The sequence below is a fragment of the Heloderma suspectum genome, chromosome 3, assembly GCF_057233095.1.
Source record: "Heloderma suspectum isolate Gila_16-S chromosome 3, 16-S_ref, whole genome shotgun sequence".
Classification (NCBI taxonomy): Eukaryota; Metazoa; Chordata; class Lepidosauria; order Squamata; family Helodermatidae; genus Heloderma; species Heloderma suspectum.
Genome location: NC_139460.1, coordinates 53,207,471 through 53,221,021, shown reverse-complemented (window position 1 = coordinate 53,221,021; position 13,551 = coordinate 53,207,471).

The window sequence follows — 13,551 nt, the reverse complement described above, 5'->3', positions numbered from 1 at the left end:
GAGGAGGCAAATGGCTCTGGCTGACAGGAGGGAAGGTAAGCAGAACCACTCTGGAAGATTCCAGGGAGGAGGAATGGATCACCTCCCCCCACCCACGGATTCCCCACCAGAACAGATGGTGGGGAATCCATACACCCCTATCTTATTCCAACTGGAGCTCAGCTTTCTAGTCTGAAGTCACATTGGGTTGGAACTTTGCACTGTCTTTAGGGGGAAGTAACCATACCACCACAGTAGTTAATGTGGTAGCTCCTATGTGATCATTCCCATGATGTATGGAAGACTTTCTGAGGAAGAGGATAGTCAACCAATTTTCAGTCACCTTTACTGTTGAGCCAAAAGATACAACAATCTGGAAGACTGACAAGATTATTTGGAAAAAGAAAGAAGAATACAAACTGACCAGCATGTAATCAAAGCGGGTATGGCAATTGCCACTTTTACAATCAACTTTAGTTTTTTTAAAAAAATTCATGTCTAATTTAGATGTTGCAACTTGCAACACCAAATGACACGTCTCTCCTAGTCATAATTCATCAGTACCCTGAAGCAAGAAGGATAACCTCCTAGGTACCCTCCAAAATGCAATTTACTAGGAGCACCAAATGACAATTTTCTCTAGGAGTTGAATATAGAAAGCAGTCTGAAAGGTAATCTTTAATCCCAGGATCCCCAAATACATAAAAGCTACATTCCGAGGGGATCCAGCTATATCACATTTCTAGTAAGTGGAGGACATTCTCTGAACCATAGACAACACAGTCTAAAGTTTTTTGATCTGTTTACAGAGTTTTATTTTAATAATGTAGCTAGAGAGATGTCATGGAGGTTCAACATTCCTTGGCTCAGAATATGAAGCCTGGTGACTATGAGCCCTGAATTTCTATACTGACTTAGATAATAACCTGAGATGAAGAGGTTATTCATCTCTCCCCCCATCCCCTAACTCTCTCTCATCCCCAACTCATTCACTCACTTCTCCTCTCCAAGGTTTCAGGCAGGAGTTTCTCCAGCACTACCTGAAGATGTTGGGGATTGAACTTGGAACCTTCTGTATGCAAAGCAGGTGCTCTACCCCTGAGCCACAGTCCCTCCCACATGACAGCCCCTCCCACAGAGTGACTAATCACAAGGGGGTTGGGGCAGAGATGGGAGCTTGTGAGGAGTTGTGGACAGGGATTTGGACTCTGTTGCACTCCTGGCAGATTACGGTGCTGAAAGTGTGCTGAAGCCCTGGCAGGATAATAATTGGGCCTGGATGTAACAGAGCTTTTTTCCCTGCTTCTAAGGGAAATGGCTTGGTTAGCCAAGGTTATTTCTTAATCAAGCCCAGGGGGGCTTAGCCATCAAATATAATAGTTTGGGAAATCTGTTTTGTGATGCTTAATACAACTTGAGCCAAAATCTAAAAAACTGCAGAATGTTCTCCTTTCACTGGGAGGCAAAAGTCCCACCTCTGCTCTAAGGAGTAGTAGGGCCAGGATGCCAAATGAAATGGCAAAAATTCCTTTAAAAATTTTCAAATTTTCAAGATGAGTCAAACCCTCCTTTTGAGTTTCATATGAAACAGTTGGATTATACTAACTTATATCTCAGAGCATATCATCCATAGGGATGGGTAGATCTGCCAAGTTTGATCTTATTGGGATTCTCATTTGTACTAGGGCTGTGCAGGGAGACCCAATCTGACTCAGAAACTGCTTCAGGGATCCCTGAATCTGGCAGATTCAGGGACCCCCAACCCACCTCGGCCCTAAACCCGAACCAGGTCCCCCCCGATGCCCCCACGCAACCTCCAGCTCCTTACCTGGGCCACCTCCTCCTCTGCCGCCACCACCTTCTCTGTTGCACTGCCTTCGCTGCCGTCACCTTTGCCGCCGCCGCCTTCTGCTGCTGTCTTTGCTGCTGCCTTCGCCACCTCCACTGCCTCCTGAGGCCTGGACATGCACTGAAGTTCCAGGAAGTTGCCATTTTAAAAATGGCGACTCCCTGCAAGAAGAGTCTCTGTGCGTCCAGGCCTCAGGAGGTGTCAGAGCAGCGGTGGCAGAGGCGCTGGTGGCACGGTGGCAGAGGCAGCGGCAGTGCGGTGGCGGTGAGGAGAAGGTGGCTCAAGTAAGAACCTGGAGGCACCGGGGGGGGCTGGGCTGGGGGCCGAAGTGCACCGAGCCCCCAATCCACTCCAGGCTGCTTCATACCCTTGCTGCTTCACCTCGGAATGGGCACAAAGTGGCCCGAAGCAGCCTGCTTTGACTCGGGGTTTGGGCCTTGGGCTGAAGAGGTGCACAGCCCTAATTTTTGCACTGCCAAGCTCTTTCCATCCCAGTTCAGTATGAAGTATTTTTCCGTATACAGGAATTTTTGTGCACACTTTTGAATGAATATGGATTTTTTACACATGCATCCATTCAGCAAAGCATGACTTTTAGAAACCATGCTGTTTTCTTTACACATTTTTTAATATACCTGTTATTAATTATAAAAATACCTGGATAGTTCATGCCATTTTAAGTTTAGTGGCCTGAAGAAGGAAAACCCACAAACTCTTATGAGAGCAATGCATTCCATATTATAGTAAAACATTAGAACCAAAAAGCATCAAAAATAAAGAGTTCACTTAACTCTAAGCCTCCCTGATGATTACATCCCTCTGTCAATGTATCAACTACAGCTTTAATTGATTAATCTATTGATAAAGGTATGCATTCAACTGAGTCTTTGGAAAATGTACACTCCCTCACAGCCAGCAGCAGTAAGTCAGGCTTCTGAGTGATCTTCTGTGCTTACTTTATGATTACTTAGGGGCTTACAGGAAGAGTGTATTAAAAAGTTATGAAGTACCTGTTTAAATTTGTGTCATACTCTTCATATTTAATTTAACAAAGGAAAACAATTCAAAGTTCTAAAAAACAAAGCAAGAAACTAATACCATATATTTGACTTGATTTGAGCTAGTCTGCTGCATAGCCCAGTCTCTGAGTAATTAAACATGTGGTATACTCTAGAAGACTAGTTAACTCTAATGCATCATCCTTTGTCAACTTTTCTTTGTAAATATACAAAACTGTTCTGTAGAGTTTTAATGAACCCAAGTGCAAAACCCCTTATGCCCACTGCACAAACTGTGCATGCAAACCATCAGAAAAAAGAGAGATTGGGGAATGCAGTCTGTACTTCATCATGCATGCTAAGAAATATAAACATGATGAGTAAGAAAAGAACAGGAAATATTACTAGCAAATATTCAAGGTGTGTATCTTCACAATATTGCAGTATTGTGCAACTTACAGCGGGGTTGTCTGAAGGCATTGGGGAGAAAAATGTAGGGATGTACAAAACAACTCACCTGTTTCATTTCGTGACATCCACGGTGGTGGGTAGGTGCTCCATCCCTCCCCCCGAAATCCTCGCCATCCAGCTCCGCTCCACGGCAACGCCGTGGAGCTGCTGGCTGGCCGGGGCCGCCCGCAGCGACATCCGGCCGCTGCTGGGCTGAGCAGGGACGCAAATGGTGGCTGCCGTAGCCACCGCCATTTGCATCAATTTTTTTGCCGTGATAGGCTACGTAAATATTTACCCTTTTTTTCTTTGTGATAGGCTACAGCAGCCACCATTTCTGTTCCCTTTTTTGCCATGATAGGCTACGTAAATATTTCATGTGGGGTGGAGGGTCTTCATTCCGCCACGGATTTTGGGGGGCCAAATGCACTGGCATTCAGCCTCATTGAGATCCGTGGCAGAATTCTCCGACATCCCTAGAAAAATGCAGTTTTTCCTGAGAGGCTCTTCATCTTTAGCAGCTATATGGCAGGCAGGTACATGATGGTCCTCTCCATGCTGGGAATAGCTGTGCCTTGTGAATTTGGTTAGTACCGATGCAAAATTTTGTTTCAGTTCATTTTTGAAAAGAACTTGCCAGAATTCGGAAACTTCTTTTTTAGGAGATAAAGAACTTGAGATGTTAACAATTCAAATGCAGGAGAAAGCAAAATTGACAGATTTGCTCATCCCTACATTGAACTCAGCAAGATTTACATCTGAGTAGATCTGCACAGGTTTGAGCTGTATGGGATTATATTTTCCCTAGAAGGAGCTCAGCAGATGGGTTCTGCTGTTAGAGTCAGAGTCTGGTGGACTTCTATATTTAGGATCTTCCTCTTTTTAATCTGTAGTCCAACTGACCAATGGCCCATTGAATATTCTATACTGTCTGCCAAATATAACTATATGCATGTTTATACCTACATATTTATATTCTCTCTCTCTCTCTCTCTCTCTCTCTCTCTCTCTCTGTGTGTGCGTGTATACAATTTAGTATTGCCCTTTATGTAAAAGTTGATGTGCTTATTCTTGGAATTAAAAACTGGAAAAGAGATGGCAACCCTAATTAACCAGTAACGTGGTTGAACACACATAGATTCTAACCCAGACTTTTAAGACCAAAGTACTCAAAGTCCTGGACCTGAATGGGCAAATCTGTCAGTTTCAGTTTCTCCCATATTCTTTTAAAAAATAAATAAATCCCAAGTTATTTTTGTCCTGAATATGGAGAACTTTGCAAAGTTTGATAAAATCTCATGAAAACTGAACTGAAAGGAAATTCTCACTCATCCCTAGTCCAATGGGGCTTACTCCCAAATAAGTCTGCATAGGACTGTGTCTTATTCTTGCTACACTTATTTTAGGCTGTGCTTGAAACTCACATCCTCCCAGTGTTGTTCACTCCTTTCAGAAATGCTTTGTTCTGAGCCATGCTAGAGAAAACTCACTGGAAAAGACCCTGATGCTGGGAAAGACTGAAGGCAAAAGGAGAAGGGGACGGCAGAGGATGAGATGGCTAGATAGCATCACCGATGCAATGAATATGACCTTGAGCACACTCCGGGAGAGAGCGGAGGACAGGAAGGCCTGGCGTGCTGTGGTCCATGGGGTCACGAAGAGTTGGACACAACTTAACGACGGAACAACAATGGACTCTAGCGAGTGATTGGCTGTAGCAAGGAACCCTATTTGCAATATCTGAGTAGACCAGACCTTGAGGTACTCCCACCTCGTATGCTGTAGATTAGAAATGTTGCAGCTCTAGCAGAATTAATTAAGAAATGGCAGTGTGGGGAGGGGAAAGCAGTTGTTCAATTCCTGAAGGGTGATGTTTTCTTTCAGCTAGTATGGCCTAGCTCTGTTCTTGCTTCTATGCTTCCATAATGCATGATCTACCTCTTACATGTGTCAATAGATTATTACATATGTTTCCAGCTTCCACTTTGGGGGCAGTTGGAATATGAATGGCATGTACAACCAAACAGAATTGCTATTATTATCAGAGCTACTGTGATATGAAGAATGTTTTCCAGGGCTAGAGCTTTTCATAGATCATCACTGCAAAGTTTATTGATTTATTTCACTTTTTTGGCCTTTCTGCCCCCCCCCCCCCAAATAGTGCTCAAGTGGGATAACAATAAAATCTGGTTTAAAAACAAAGTCAAAGCATAGCATAAAAACAAATAAAATACATAACACAACAACAGCAGCAAAGGAGCATCAACCAATTAAAAAAAAAGCCCTTCAGCAAGAAATCAGTTTATATGCCAAAGTCCTGCCTGAATAATAAAAAGAGAAAGTCTTTGCCTGCTGGTAGAAGGACAACAGAGAGGAGGCCAACCTAGCATCCCTTAGCAGGGAGTTTCAGAGCTTGCACCATGCACAAAAGTAACTACCCTTTGCCATTTTTAATATCACCTCACAGAATACCAAGAGTCCTTAGCATGGGTGGTGTTAGGATGGGGACCCACCTTAGGTAGGGATGGATGGATTCACCCGAGTCCATGATCAGTGGGTGCTCAAGGCTGCTAATGTTGTGGAAATGGCCCTTTATGGCCACTGTTGTGTGCAACGTTACATAAATGAAAAACTAGAGCCCCCATCTTGCATTAAAATGGTGGCTTGTGTGGAGGACAGCACTTATGTAGAAGCACTTGCTTCTACATAAATTGTGGCTATAAAATGCTTACTTCTACATAAATCACGGCCAAATAGCCACAGTTTACATATAAGTAAGCACGTCATGGATGCAATTTATGTAGAAGAAAGTGCTTTACGGCCACAAATGGTGTAAAATATGGAAATTACAGCCATAATTTGCCCAAGATACGCTATTTGCAGCCGCAATTAATGTCTCTTGCCTTTTATAAAGCCTGAAAAATGCCCTGTGAAATCTGGAGGATACTCCAGGGAAATCCAGTGAGTCCCAAGAAGCTGGATTTCCCCATGGTGGACTCTCCCCAGACCTGATGTCATGGCGTTCACCCATCTCTAGCACCAGTCTTTTAAACAAGAGAGGAGACTGCTGGCTTTGCTTCCAGAACCTGCTCATTATTTTCATTAAGTCCAGGATCCCAAATTGCCTCTAGAGAGAAACCTGGGGATTTATAACTTTGATAATTTAAAAAACAACCAACCTAGGGATGGTGCAAGTATCCGATTCCATCCAGGAATCTGGTGGAGCTGTCCCCCTGCCCACACCCTGTGTGCATTGGCCAACTGTGGATTTTTAAAAAAAATTCTCATGGACCAGTATGGCTACCTTTGCCTTGGTTGGTTTAGGGATGTGCAAACCTACTGCTGTCCGGGTTCTCTGGGTGCCCACCCTGCCCCTCCCACACTACTGAGCACCTGCCTTCGCTCATCCCCTGCCCACACTCAGTGAGCAGCCTGTACTCACCCTGGCAGCCTCATCGAGCTCCACAGATCACATAAGTGTAGACATTTGCGTATGCGCAAACATGTGCATTTTGCGAATGCACATTTTATGTTTACACGGAAATGGGCATTTTTGCAAAAATGCACATTTTTGTGCATATGCAAATATACACACTTTTGCAAAAGTCAGTTTATTTTCTAAAACATGGCAACTGCAGAGCTTGACATGGCCACTGGGGTGAGTGTGGGGAGAGGCTTGAGCTAAGTTCGGGGACTGGCGAGTTGGGGCAGGGGCTGGGTGGCACCGGGGGGGGGGAGCGTTTGCACATCCCTAAAGCAATCAAAACAAAGGTAGCCATGCTGGTCCATGAGAAATTCTTTAAAAAGCCCAAATCCACAGTTGGGCAATGCCTTTATTAGGAATGTTGTTTGGTCCTAATAAAGGTACCCAACAATGCATTTTGGTAGTTTAAGAGCTGTATGATGATGAGGTTGCTGGAAACTTAATAATGCAACATTTGGTGTATATTTTGGGATTTCCAGAAATTAGAACCCAAGAACTGTTAAAAAAGTGTTCCAGAATCCCAGAAACTACCAAAATATAATATTTTAAATAAAATGAGGAGCCACCTTTCGTAACAGGTCTCTCTTCTGTGGACCAGGAGCAGCAAAGCAATGTCCTCTAGTCTTGAGGACTCTGTCCGGTGCTGTTAGGCTTGTTGATGATGGGGGGGGGGTGTTGCTGGTTAAGTGCAAGTGGGGATGCACTGCAGAGCAGGCAAAACAGAAACGTTCCCAGGGGTGGGGAGGGGAGGAGACCATGGAAGCATCGTTACGACACTTCCTATGTCCCCCCTCCCACTCCAAGGTCCCCAGCTAGACAACCAAAATTGGCTATCTAGCCACAAATGCAGGGCAGCTGGAGCGCAGAGGAGAGGATCACCTCCATGCTCCGCCCACCCTGCATTGGATAGTCAGCCGCTTTCAGGTTCGGAGGAGGCAGACTATGCTGATAGGATTGCACCCTTAGCTATTTACAAGCACATTCATGACCCAATGAAGGCTAAAACCCACTGGTGCTGTTCCCTTATCCCTGCGGCATTAGGTAACCTGTATGGGGCATCAGGCATTTTGCCCCTCCCCTAGCCTAGAAATAATTGATGTTGTATCTGATGCTTTGGAGGAAGGGAAGAAGGACAAGAACACAGAGGGATATGTCAGTGGGAAAAGGCTTCCATCCTGACCCTTTTACACTCAGACTGAATCACTACACTAAGACTGAATCACTAAGACTGAATCACTACATTCTTGCCTGGTTTGAAAAATAAATATTATTATTGAAAGAAAGAAAAAATAGCAGCCCTCTTTTTATTTAATTTTGAATTCATTGACACAGACAGGACCCATGTAATCGTCACTTCTTTTTCTTTAATTTGCACATTGGTGCTAATTCTCATCACAGTATTCCATGTTTGCAGGGACATGTCCAGCTACCATATGACCCTATGTGGAATGCTTTCATGGCTATATCAGCACTGAGATATGTAGTGTGTGTGTGTGTGTGTGTGTGTGTGTGTTAAGAAATCAACAATGAGGAAATTATCATGAGAATCAAAGAGCTATGCCTTTATTAATGAATCCCTGAAGGGGGTGGAGGCAATCCTGAAATAATAAAATATGGTTAAATATCAGGAGAAGTTACACCACTGATTGCTTAGGGAGAGGAGCCATTGCTCAGTGCTAGAGCATACGCTTTGCATGCAGAAGATCCCAGGTTCCATCCTTGGTATCTCCAGTCAAAGGGGTCAGGTGGCAGGTAATATGAATGACCTGTGCAGGAGTCCCTGAAAAGCCCCTGAAAACCAGTCCATACTGGGCTAGATGGGCAAATAGTCTGTCTTATAATAAAGCTCAGAATACTACTGCTTCTGCCTCTGTGAGGTCAGATCCTGAATAGGGATGTGAGAACACAACCCAGCTCAGGTTCTCCAGGCGCCCCCAAGCTCCCCCCCACTCGATGGCCCTCCAGGCTGCAGTCGCCCCCCCTCCGTGCTTGATGAGCAGCCTGCAATTTACCTGGGCCTGGTCGTCTCTGTGCCAATTGCCATGTTTTTTTTTTAAAAAAAAATGGCGATCGGCAGCACTTGCCCATGAAGTTATATGCAAAATAGCTCTGTAAACTAGAGTTTATGGGCGATTCACAGTGCTTTTTGCATATAAGTCTATGTGCCCACAGCACAGAGGGGGGGCTCGACTGCAGCCCGGAGGGCCAGCGAATGGGGGGGGGGTTTCCAGCAGATGCAGCTCAACAGACATGGGCACCAGCAGTCCGTCAAATTTGTGGACCAAAACAGGCGCCCGCAACATCCCTAATCCTGAGACAATACAGCTATGAAGAGGCATTTTACACCTGCCCATCTTTGGAGAATATCTACAGAAGTTACAGAAGTAAGCTATATAAGGTGCATCCAGGAAAACAGATCCGAAACAAAATTTGTGGTCGTTTGGTTGGTAACACATGAGGTGTTAACTGGAACAGTAGCTGCTGGAAAATTAAAAGGACTCCAGTTTATATAGTCACTGTTGACCTACAGTCCATGTGGTGCAAGAGGTATTTATGGTGAGGGTGGGGGGAGAAGGGAAAGAAAGAGAGACAGGGTGAGCAGGAAGGATGTACATATGTTTTGCTGCCAAGACACCAGAGACCTGTTTAACCATAGTGAAATGCCAGAGCAGACATCCTGAACGAAGACATTCATTCTGACAAAATGTGCTAGTTCGTGATGCATGCCCCTGTAATGCTCAGATAAGCACAAATACTCTCCGTCAGGTTATGAACTGATAAAGTTTCAATGACAGTGACATGTGCCTGGACTGGTTGAATGCTAGTATTGCAGGATGGAAAGGAGAAAATTGGGAATGTGGTTACTGAACTAGGTTTAATATTTAGTTCATTGTTATATGATATTATAGTGTCTGATGGGGCCAGAAGATTACATTGCTGCCAGAATATTACTTGGTTTGATATTAAAATGTCAGTGAACCTACCTCTCAATTGTTTCTCATTTCCAAGAATATGACTTGTGCAGCACCCAACGCTATATGCATTCCAGCAAAACCTGATGGGATCACCATTAATCTAACATCTCATATATGAACATGTGGTTTTATAAAAACTGGGGAAAGGAAACATACCTTTCCCGAAACCTACAGCCTGCAGTCAAGCAAAAGCAGTGGTTGCAGTCAGTGGCCCCAGTTACAGACTCATCAGCATCAGTGATTAAACAAAACATCTAAAAGCCACTCAGCACCAAGCATTAATCGACTGTCCACAGTGCCAGAAACTTGCACTCAAAGAAACTGTGAAGCTCCTGCCAATAAAGTGGAGCATTTTCATAACACATTCACACCTTTCCCAATTCCACAGTTTAAAGACTGTGTTATATGGTAATGTGTGAAATGCATGCAATTTCTCTCTTTTGTCCACCACTGGGCTCCCTGTCTAAATTCCCCCAGAGAGTTTGGCTTGCTCTAGAGCCGGTATTGCCAAATGTTTTTTGATAACATAGAATGTGTACATTGTTTTGCATATTTGGCTCAGTGAAAGACTGAGAATCAAAGGAAAGAGCACCTGATCTTTGCTTTTAGTTTCTCTGTGTCAGTCTGCTTTCCATGGGACATTTGCACATGGATCTCTTACACTGTTTTCAACTTCTCAGTCTACTGTAGCTGTGCAGGGTGACTCAGCCTGCACCAGTACCAGTTGTCCACGTGGTTGTACAAAGACTAGTGCAGGACCCAAGTTGGCTTGCAGTCTCCTCAGCTGACTGTAGTGACTGCAGATAGTTCCCAGTATCTTGGCTTCTATTCTGTGGCGCACAGTAATGATGTCATTATCACATACCAGGGTTTAGGGGGCCATTCTTGGCCCAATCCAAATTTCAGATGAAGATAGGGATGGTGGAGAAATCCACCATGGACTCCAATTAGGCCAGATTCTTTAGAATCTGCCCCCCAGAGTCCGTGGCGGAACAGATTACTCCTGCCCTACCCCCCTACCTGCTGCTAGCCGTTCCGTCCGGGTCCCTCCGCTGCAGTCCATCTGCTACCCCGGACTGCGGTGCTTTTCGGTGATAGGCTGCATAATATTTATATAGCCTATCATGGCAAAGAGCAGGGACACAAATGGCATAGCGGACGCCATTTGCATCCACAGCCTTGCAGCAGATGGAAGTCCAGCTGTGGATGGGCCCAGCTGGTGGCTCCGCAGACTCGGAGCGGAGCCAGCCGGGGAGGATTCCAGGGGGAGGGACGGATCGCCTCCCCTCCCCGTGGACGCCCCAGATCAGAACGGGGTGAGTATTTCATACACCCCTAGATTAAGATGTGTTGAAAATTAACCCAGCTACATCATGAGAAGAAGGGTGAATCCACATGCCACTAATAATGAAGGCATGTCCACATCGGTTTTTCAGAAGTTGTGCCAGTTCATTCTCACAACTTATCCCTGACCTCACACTATCTATGATGAGCCTTTGCCAATCCTTTAGTGATTTGTTTGGGGAAGTAGATAATCGCAGACACAAAATGGGTCCCACCTGTTTTTACATAGTGTGACATCCTACATTAAATTTGCATAGTGAACCTCATGCAAGAATCATAGAATCACAGAATCATAGAATAGTAGGGTTAGAAGGGGCCTACAAGACCGTTGAGTCCACCCCCCTGCTCAATGCAGGAATCCAGGTCAGAAAGCATCCCTGACATATGGCTGTCCAGCCATATTTACTCAGAAGTAAGAGCCACTGAGTTCAATGGGTCTTACTTCCAGATAAGTATAAGATTGCAGCCTTAGATGATAAAATTCAAGAGTGATTCAAAATTCAGCAGTGAAAGGAGCTGCTACTACATGCAATGCAGGAATCCAAGTCAGAGCATCCCTGACAGATGGCTGTCCAGCCTCGTCTTGAATGCCTGCAGTGTGGGAGAGCCCACCACCTCCCTAGGTAATACACCTTAAAATCAAATTAAATTTCAAATATGTCTGAATTCCCATTCTAGGAACAAAGCTAACAATTTCTAAATTCTGCATTCCCATGAGTGAAGAACCACAACTCCCACTAGGGATGTACGAAAGGGACTTACCTGGTCCCGCAGCTTGCTTCACGGTGGGGGGGAGGCGCTTCAGTTCTCCTCCGAAGTTCAGGCCGGGGGGGGAGGCGCCCCGCCTGGCCTGGCCGAAATTCAGGCCAGGGAGAAGCGCCCTGTCTCCCCGGCCGCGAAATACAAAAGTAAAAAGAAAAAACAACAACACACACCCGTGATAGGCTACGTAACGATTAACGTAGCCTATCATGGCTAGATTTCCAAAGTCAGCCGTGATAGGCTACGTTAATCGTTATGTAGCCTATCATGGGTGACTTTGAAAAAAAAAAAAAGCGTGTATGCAAATGGCGGCGCCCATGGGCGCCGCCATTTGCGTTCCTTATTTGGTCCCGGTAGTCTACGTAAAGATTTATGTAGACTACGGCGAAAATAAGGGCAACGCTATTTGCGTTGCCCTTATTTTTGCCGTAGTCTACGTAAATCTTTACGTAAACTACCGGGACCAAATAAGGAATGCAAATAGCGGCACCCATGGGCGCAGCCATTTGCATACGCGCTTTTTTTTTTCTCAAAGTCACCCGTGATAGGCTGCGTAACGATTTATGTAGCCTATCACGGCTGACTTTGGAAATCTAGCCATGATAGGCTACGTTAATTGTTACATAGCCTATCACGGGTGTGTGGGGTTTTTTTACTTTATTTTGTAATGGTGGCAGCGGCAGCCGATCGGAAGACCGGCCCCCGCCCCCGCCCCTGACGAAACGCTGCCGAACTCCCGCCGGGACCCGCCGCCAAGAGGGACATTCGAGGGAGGTAAGTCCCATCCCGGGGGTGGGGTGGCGGGTGGCGGAGGATTTCACCATCAATTTCTGGGGGCCGAATGCGTTGGCATTCGGCCCCCCCGGGATTCGTGGAGAAATTCTCCGCCATCCCTAACTCCCACACAAACTTTAAAAGACACAGAGAAGACTGGCAAAAGCTGTGCCACTTATCTGCATGTCACTAATACGTACAGGGAAATGGTTGAACTTTGGAAATACTAATGTAAAAAATGATCAAGTCATGCTGTAAGCCTTCGATGCAACCCAACATATTGCAGTAATTAAAAGAAACAGAACATAAAGTCTAGACACAGCTTAGCCATTTGGAGGCTACAGATGCTATTGTAGAGTATATGTGGCCTTATAAATCACTTTGTATACACAGTGAGAAACGCGTGTGGTTTTAAACGTTACCGTTGAAAGGCAGTTAATGGTAGTGATGCTGCTTGAATGGCTTCACAACACTTACCAAGCCGGTTCCTCCCCAGCATCATGCTTGCCTTCTGTCGCTGCAATAGCATCACAGACAAACAAATATAAGAATTTACTGCCTTTGAAATAGCAGTAATCACCTGGTAAATATAGTGAGACATATTTGTCTTGTTAATATCACTTGTATCTGCCAACTGCAGCTCCCCAGGGCATAACAATTAAGTCTGCCAGCACTTCACAAACCCAGCCTAGACAAAGCATGGCATATGGAGTTGAGTGTGGGCACCTTTTTGCGTTACTTGGTGGGAACCATGGATATCCCATTTATTATCTCCACCCACCCACAACCCAAGAAAAGAATTATGAGTTGTACATCCTCTGGCTGGAAGGTGCTCTCAGGAGAGCAATAAACTCTCACTTAAATGGGATGTATTTCTCTTCCTTGAGTATATTTATAGGTGCCATGACATCATAATGCTGGGAACCAAAATATTTA